Raw genomic sequence first — 9,268 nt, forward strand, 5'->3', positions numbered from 1 at the left:
GAGAGCATATTTCTCCTGTTTTGGCTTCCCTTCATTGGCTTCCTGTTAAATCCAGAATTGAATTCAAAATCCTGCTCCTCACATACAAGGTCTTAAATAATCAGGCCCCATCTTATCTCAATGACCTTGTAGTACCATCTCACCCTATTGAGCACTTCGCTCTTGCTCTGCAGGCCTACTTGTTGTTCCTAGAGTATTTAAAAGTAGAATGGGAGGGAGATCCTTCAGTTTTCAGGCCCCTCTTCTGTGGAACCAGCTTCCAGTTTGGATTCGGGAGACAGACACTATCTCTACTTTTAAGATTAGGCTTAAAACTTTCCTTTTTGCTAAAGCATATAGTTAGGGCTGGACCAGGTGACCCTGAATCCTCCCTTAGTTATGCTGCAATAGACATAGGCTGCCGGGGGATTCCCATGATGCACTGAGTTTTTCCTTTCCAGTCACCTTTCTCACTCACTATGTATTAACAGACCTCTCTGCATTGAATCATATCTGTTATTAACCTCTGTCTCTCTTCCACAGCATGTCTTTTATCCTGTCTTCCTTCTCTCACCCCAACTGGTCGCAGCAGATGGCCGCATCTCCCTGAGCCTGGTTCTGCCGGAGGTTTCTTCCTGTTAAAAGGGAGTTTTTCCTTCCCACTGTTGCCAAAGTGCTTGCTCATAGGGGGTCATATGATTGTTGGTTTTTTTTTCTCTGTATCTATGAAGCGCCTTGAGGCGACTTATGTTGTGATTTGGCGCTATATAAATAAAATTGAATTGAATTGAATTGAACTAAAAATCAAGAATGTGGGATCCTGTTTTTCCGTGATCTGGAGAGCTCAGCGCGTCCTCCTGACGCAGGGAAAACCAATTCTACCTTGGCACTTGTGCAGGTGAAGCCAAAGGGAAGATATGCTTCACCATATTTTCTAGTCTTTGGCTTGGAAGGAAGTTGGTTTGGAAACATATTTGGCAATGCTTCATCTCTTGCTTTGCATTTGTGTCGGAGCCCTGTCAAAAACCTGTCCATTATGCTAGCAGTATCCTAGCATTCTTTTTCTTTTTTTTTCATACAGCGTCCCCCCTGCAATGGCTTTGCACCCCCCCCCCCCCCTTGGGAACCTCTGCACTAATCAATAATGTCAATAAACAATTCTCAGCACATAGATACATGAACTGTCTTTCTTCTATCCAAGTTAAGCTTATGGTAGTGTGCTTGCTTACACTGATGAATTACAAGCTCTTTCATATAGCAAAGTACCGTCTTGAGTGAATCTGTTTGGCTAATAAACTCAAACTCCTGGGGTGATCTGGTAACGTAGCTATATTTCATAAATCTGTTAGTTTATGAGTTTACAATCTAAGCTGACTTTGAAAGCTAAATGCAGTTGTCAGGATGGCCGAGCGGTCTAAGGCGCTGCGTTCAGGTCGCAGTCTCCCCTGGAGGCGTGGGTTCGAATCCCACTTCTGACATCATTCCTTTTGGGGCAGGGATAGCTCAGTAGGTAAAGTGGTCGCCCCATGATCGGAAGGTCGGCGGTTCGAATCCACTTAACGGCTACCCTGAGGTACCCCTGAGCAAGGTACCGTCCCTACACACTGCTCCCCGGGCGCCTGCTTAGTGGGCTGCCCACTGCTTCACTGAGTGAATGGGTCAAATGCAGAGAAAAACAAGTAATTTCCCCATGGGGATCAATAAAGTATCCATTATTATTATTATTAAATCACAACTAGCTCGCGATTCTTCTTGATTTAACTCATCGATCTTAATACGGTTGCTAACAAAATCAGGTAGCACTTTATAATACAGTTTAGTAACAAGATGTAACAGAGAGATGAAATATTATGTAGTGAAATAAAGCTACATTTCAAATATGATTATGTCCTATTTTTCTGTAAGAGCCACAGTACATTAATGGTGGTTGTTTTATTATTTCATGTTAAGTTAAACAGTATTCCTAAGAACTCTTAACAAAAGACTGCGATTAATAAGTTGATTAAGTTGTCATTATAAAGGTAAACTCATTTTTTCAGAGGAAGTGTTTTATTAGTAAAACAAACCCATGTACTTTAATATCTTGATACAAATGTCTTTTCAAGATATTAAAGTATGGTGATGTTTTGGTTTTTGTTCCCCTGATGATGTTATCAGAGCATGTCAACAGAGTTGTAGAATATTATATTTGCTCACCACTAATATTTTTGTGATTTGAAACATTAGACCACACATGTAATTGATTACAACTGCTTGATTGATTGCTTGCTTGCTTGTTTGATTGATCATTTATATTTGGAATACAATTCTGGTTCTAGACTTTCAGTGGTAAAATGTAAAATTGCCCAGTCTCACGGCACTTCATTAAATTGTTGTTTTGTTTTTCATGTTCATGTACATTAATTTTTATGTTGTTGTGGGTCATTGAACACAAATTTGTGATGCATTTCAGTAGAAATATATTTTGTTGCAGGCGCCTTTTTTTTGGTAGATAAAGCAGGGACTGTCACCATGGCAATCTGAATAAACAAATTGCATTTTAACCCAAATTACTTTGGGGTTAAAATATTTTAATAGTTTTTAATACCTTAAACCTAAACAAGTGACATATCTGAAACTAAAAACATCTTACAAATGACTGAGAAATATGACGTTTTCATTCCAGAAACCAAAATGACTTTCTCCTGCACTCCCATGAAACCTCCATAGAAGTGATAGAAGTTGTGTTCAAGGACACAAAATAACAAGGTGAAATTCATGTCGAGGCATTGAAAAAAATAAATGAATAAGATAAGTCTCCAGCAACAGGAAACAGTAGATTAAACGTCATGACTGCATTGGGGACTGGTTGGTTCTTTGGTTTTATGTTTATTGTAAAGAATCTATACAGAACCACCTATGTACCCAGGTGATCGTTGTACTTTTGGGCATTTGATTTAATTATTTTTTCCACTGGTTTCACAGTTGTTTTGTTATTTAAATGACTTACAGTAAATAGAACACTTCATTGTAATGGTGCAATATGGTCTTGTTGCATCCCTGTTTTGACAGATACTACAGCTGGTACAGAGTGTGTGAGACTGAGTTGTGTGCAAATGGAGCAGTAAATAGTTAATACTTACTCATTTTCATTGCCCTTTGCCATAAACATTGTTGTGAATAGCAGAGCTAAAGAAAAGTGGAAGTAAATTTTTCTAGAAAATTTGGTTAATATTGGTTCAGATTTTTCACTTTATGACAATCAATGTCATTTTCTGTTAAATGAGAGGCTTTCATTAATAAAAAATAAATAAATATCAATGATAATAAATATGTAATACTACCAAATAATATCTTTGTGTCTAAGGGGTGATAGTGATATGGTCCTGTCACAATTCAGAAAATATCCACACCTTTTCAAATTGTATTAAACAATATTATATTATTTAACTTTTAGCCTAATTTTCATATCACATTTTCATTTTAAAACCATAATTTAAAACATTAGAAACCAAGTTTAAAGTTAAGGTTATTGAAAAAGAAAATGAATAAATAATCACAAACCTGAATTTCTACATTCCACATTACTAAAACTTTATCCATGTTGCATAAATGATGATGTCAGGGCTCCAACTTCAGTGTTGACTCATGCCTCATGAATATCCGTGCTTCAGAGTAACCTGTGCATTTGTGCTGATGAAGGCATTTACAGAAAGCTTCTGGTGGTGTCAAGGTTGTTGGCAATGTACTGGCTGCATTGTGCTGATGCATACACTTAATGCACTACTATTATTGGGTCCTTGGGCATCACGATGAGTGAGTAAGCACATATGCACTGTTAAAGGGTACTATGCTTATGTTTAACGCATAATAAGACTATTCCAAAACCCTGATCAAAATTTGGAAGTCGAGTTGTATCAACAATCACTGGTACAATGTTGCCAAGCAGCATTCCAACTAATTTTAAATGGGCCAACAACATTTTAAAGCTAGGTAAAAATCGCTCGCCATATTTGGGGGGAATTATTCTGTTTGATGTAACAATGCAATAAAAAAGGGAAAAGAAGAAATAGTATTGAGTGCTAATACTGTATGTGAACATAGACATCACAAAGCTGGACCTGATAGAGAGAATGTTGTCAGCCACGTGGAAATTTGTGTTTCCTTTGAAATAATTGTATGCTCTAGACGACTAATAAAATTTTGTATTTTCTTGTATTGCCCATAACTGTTAAATGAAATTATGAATACAGAGCATTTCAGATGAGTTGAAAGTGAAATTTCTATAGGACTTGCAGATGTGTACCAAACCTGAAACCAGTAAGGTTTGTCTGTCCATCCATTATCTGAACCCCTTATTTAACTAAGGGTTGTGAGTTAAATATACTTGCAAATTTGGGGAGAATAGATTTGCTTACATCATCATCTCCATCTACAGACTATTTGTTATTTGGACTCCACCACTTCTTCATTGACAGTCTGGACTTTCAGTATGGTGACTGGTACATTGCCTATAAACATTCCTTCAATATGAAGAGTGAAAATAAACTCATTTAATTAAAGATAATTATTTTTGAATGCTCGGGCACCATGTGAAGTTCTTGGAAAACATGCAAAAATGACATTATAGATAGTGAAGAAAATGACAAGTCCATCCATCCATTCGCTTCCGCTTATCCTTTTCAGGGGTCGCGGGGGGCGCTGGAGCCTATCCCAGCTGTCATAGGGCGAGAGGCGGGGTACACCCTGGACAGGTCGCCAGTCTGTCACAGGGCCAACACACAGGGACAGACAACCATTCGCACTCACATTCCCTCGCACATTCACACCTAATGGCAATTTGGATTTTCCAATTAACCTATCCCCACTAACTGCATGTTTTTCGACGGTGGGAGGAAGCCGGAGTACCCGGAGGGAACCCACGCAAACACGGGGAGAACATGCAAACTCCACACAGAAAGACCCCGGCCTGATGGTGGAATTGAACTCAGGATCTTCTTGCTGTGCGGCAACAGTGCTAACCACCGTGCCACCGTGCTGCCTAAAATGACAAGTCATTGTTTTTTATTACTGTATATACTATACAGTGCTTTTACTCTCACAAACATGCTACTGACTTGGCTGTAACAATAAAGTTCGCGGATGACACCACAGTGGTTGGACTCATCTCAAGGGGGGATGAGTCGGACTACAGAGATGAGGTCAATAGACTGACTGAGTGGTGTTCAGTTAACAACCTCCAACTGAACACCACGAAAATGAAAGAACTTATCTTGGACTTCAGGAAGGGCAGAGCAGACCCGGCCCCACTTTACATTCACGGGAACTGTGTGGAGAGGGTATGCTCCATGAGGTTTCTGGTCATGCAGATCTCTGATGACCTCCCCTGGACTGCAAATACCACGGCGGTGGTTAAAAAGGCCCAGCAGCGTCTCCACTTTCTGAGAGTGCTCAGGAGGAACAACCTGGAGGAGAGGCTGCTGGTGACATTTTACAGAGCCACCATAGAGGGCATCCTAACGTACGGCATAACAACATGGTATGCAGGGTGCTCAGCTGCGGACAGGAAAGTACTGCAGAGGATCATCAACACAGCCCAGAAGATCACTGGCTGCTCTCTGCCCAGCCTGGAGGTCACTGCAAACTCTCGGTACCTCAGCAGAGCTGGCAATATCATCAAGTACCACTCTCACCCCAGCAACCAACTGTTTGAACTATTACCGTCAGGCCGACGGTACAGGTCACATAAAACCAGGACAAACAGATTCAGGGATAGGTTCTTTCCCAGAGCTATCACCGTAGTAAATAAGCACAAAAACAATTGAACCTATTCCATACCGTCACTGTCATTATATTATGCTGCTATCCTGTATATATTGTACATACTATTGTTTGAGTACTTACGATTGGTTTTTTTTTTGTACTTTTTATATTTTACATTTATATTTATTATTGAAACTTGCACCAAGGGAGTGGCACTCCAATTTCGTTGTACTCTGTACAATGACAATAAAGGCTATTCTATTCTAAACATGCTTCTAAATTGGGAAAACACTGGGTTGACTTACTGAGTTGACAACACCTTCACATAGCATCAACTGTTTTCCCAAGTTTTGGCAATCAGGTCGCTCTATAATGACTTAGACATTACATAGTTAGTATGTCACAGTGTAGAGCACTCAAACAGCCATCCGTTACCATATTTTGCCATATCTGACTTTTTAAACTTAATGCATCATATTCATACAGCCTTGAAAAAAAATTTGTGCTATGCATTGTTTTAATTTATAGATGGGATGGTTTTGCCATGTCTTATATTTGGAGAATATAATCACAGACAGATACACACTAAAGCACACAAACACACACACACAAACACACACACACAGTGCCTCTAAGGATGGTAGGAAACATGAAGCAGCATGTTTTTGAAACCTTGTTGGAGAAGGGTTTTAAAAACTGGAGCCAGATTTATGCACTGGAAAGGAAAATTATGTTGTGACACTTAAAATCAGAATCAGAATCAGAGAGACTTTATTTATCCCCAAGGGGCAATTAAGATATAACAGAGCAGCTTGACGTTAAAAATAATATGTGACATAACCCTTAAGTGCGCCTATTAAAAGACATTTATTGGTGTTTAAACAGTGTAATTAAGGATTAAGCAATGCATTGTAATAAATTCTTATCTAAAACAGTGGCCAAGACCATCATTACACAAGTGAAGGCTATGGCTGGCCGCAAAACACTTGACAGGCAGGTCAGTATACCTGTAGGCATGTCCAGTGTCATTTCAGGGTCATATTCTCTTATTGTTTGTTCCTAATTTTTGCTTTAACATGTTTATAGTCTCATCCCAGTTATTTCTTCTTTGCCTCATATTTTACTGATGTTTGATGATCATCGAAATAAATGGCCTGTATTTTCTAGTCCCTAAGGACCCCAAAGCGCTTCACACTACATTCAGTCATTCACCCATTCACACACTGGCGATGGCAAGCTACATTGTAGTCACAGCTGCCCTGGGGCGCACTGCCAGACACTGGTGCCACCAGTAGGCAAACATGGGGTTAGTATCTTGCCCAAGGATATTTGGTATGCAGCCAGGAGGCAGCCTGGGATCGAACCACCGCCCTTCTGATTAGTGGATGACCTGCTCTGCCACCTGAGCTACAGCCACCCCATAAGGTTGCATTTCCTGTGGCCTATTTCATATTAAAAGCTTTAAAATGAATTCTGAGAAAATTTTAAGTTTGTTAGGATGGTTGAAATAACTCAAAGTGAGCAGCAAAACTTTTTATTATGACTAGCAACCATAGACCGCATGTAAAAGATGGATGCCACAGTGACATCACCTAGTGGTTTTGTACCCTGGCTCTCACCCTATTGTAGCTAGGATAGGCTCCATCCCCCTGATAAGGATAAGCGGAAGAGAATGAATGAATGAATGAACTATTAAAAAAAAGGGTTACCAAAAGCAACCAAACTCAAGTGTCCAAGTTTATGTATTCTTTAAATTCAATGTTATTTTGCTTGTTTTTTGAAAGGTCCATCCACAATTTGTCCGTAATTAATGCATGTAGGGTGTAAACTGTCTAGCAATATAAGCCACGTCACAAAAAGGAGTGTAATAACATGATTTATTGATGTATGAGGATCAGAAAAGGTTGTTTTTATTGCTTAAAGGGGAACACAGTACTTGTTTTTTGTTGTTGAATGAATTATTCATTTCCATAGTTCCACATAGTTCCATTTCCTACATTTAGGTACATTTACGTATTAGTACCACTTTGAGAGCAATGCATCACAGGCTGGACTTACTTGAAGCTTTTTGCTATTTTAGTCACTGCTTTTAGGCTATTCACTCATTCATATTTCCCTCTTACTTCTATTCATGACTCATGCAAAAGTCACTGAGCAAAAAGTCACCTTTCCCTACAGCTGTAGGGACGAGTAGGTGATGATGGCTTTTCGACTGGACCTTAATCTACCTTTGATTGGGTGGAGTGCACCATTAAGATAGGGGATTCCTGTTGATTTATTCCTCAACAGCAGTGTCTGTAAAAAACATCTTTCAGCACTCCATTCCAAATGACCAGCCTATGAGACCAGGGAGAGACCAGCCAGCCTTTGAGGGAAGCTAATTCCTGCTGGTTTCTGCAGTGTCATTCTTTATGTCACTACCCAGAGCTCATGGTCATAGTTGGTGCCATCTGCTGGTCATTAGAAAGAATGGAGCACACAGTATCGTTGGGCTAACACATGAATTATACTCCTGTGTTCAGTGTTGGGAAGGTTACTTTTAAAATGTATTCCATTACAGAATACAGAATACATGCCCCAAAATGTATTCTGTAACATATTCCGTTACGTTACTCAATGACAGTAACGTATTCTGAATACTTTGGATTACTTAATATATTATCGTGCTTTTTACAACTACGTGAATGTACTATTGCTGTGTGATTTATTACTGTTACTGAAGGTCCGCGACTCCGAACTGTAGTAAAGCTCTGGCTAATACGTTGGTTCCGTGTCGGCTCGTAGCTGAAAATTAGCTTTACTTTGTTGTGTGGGTCAACTTTTCTTGCGAGAGACAGAGAGAGGCGTTGAAAGGCTGCTCCAACGGAACTTATTGTTTCAGAGGAAAACAGGAACACGGTGTACAGTCGAGTCTTAACAGCTTACTTACAGCTGGGCTCGTCAGGCACTCTTCTTGGCTGCAGTGGTTATTATTATATTTACATGCTTCCAGCTCCCGTTTCTGCTCGATGATAACTCGTACTTTTCCTTTTTCTCCCTCCTCGCGCTCACAGACACGCAACATAAGCAGTCCATTCTCCCTGCAACACGGACTACACTGCCCATGATGCTACATTCTTTAGAGCTATAGAGATTGACAGACCACGTGACTTTCGCGCATTGCATGCCGGTAACTCGTGGCAAAACAATCCAAGTACCTGCATCAAATGCAAGCATTTGCAGCACCGCAAAACGTTCATTCTTCGGTTCCAATAAATTCTTGCTTTTTCTTTGCCCCCCAAAAAGGTATGTACAAAACGAAGGAGAACAATGTCGGTCCGTACAAAGACAGACTTAATGAAAAGTCAAAGAAAAGATACGAGGAAAAAAATCAAACCAGTGAAAGTGTTAGATCCTTACGAGCACACAGAGGGACAAAATACGTTAGCGTGCTGCCCAACTTTCACCACCCTCATATTTATAATCATACGGTTCTTGGAGTGAGTGCATACACTCGTGAAGTTTAGTAACTTCAGGTCACTGCAACAAGCCCAGGTACAGTTTACCG

General features: G+C 39.9%; 1 non-coding gene across 1 annotated transcript; it reads left to right on the forward strand.

Moving 5' to 3' along the window:
* Positions 1 to 1,374: 1,374 nt before the first annotated feature.
* On the forward strand, positions 1,375 to 1,457 carry trnal-cag (transfer RNA leucine (anticodon CAG)). The gene has a single exon. It is a non-coding gene; the product is annotated as a tRNA-Leu (tRNA).
* Positions 1,458 to 9,268: the final 7,811 nt, after the last annotated feature.

This window comes from Mchenga conophoros, linkage group LG15 (genome assembly GCF_057382185.1).
Source record: "Mchenga conophoros isolate Kocher_MC1m ecotype Shallow Benthic linkage group LG15, M_conophoros_male_GT1.1, whole genome shotgun sequence".
Taxonomy (NCBI): Eukaryota; Metazoa; Chordata; class Actinopteri; order Cichliformes; family Cichlidae; genus Mchenga; species Mchenga conophoros.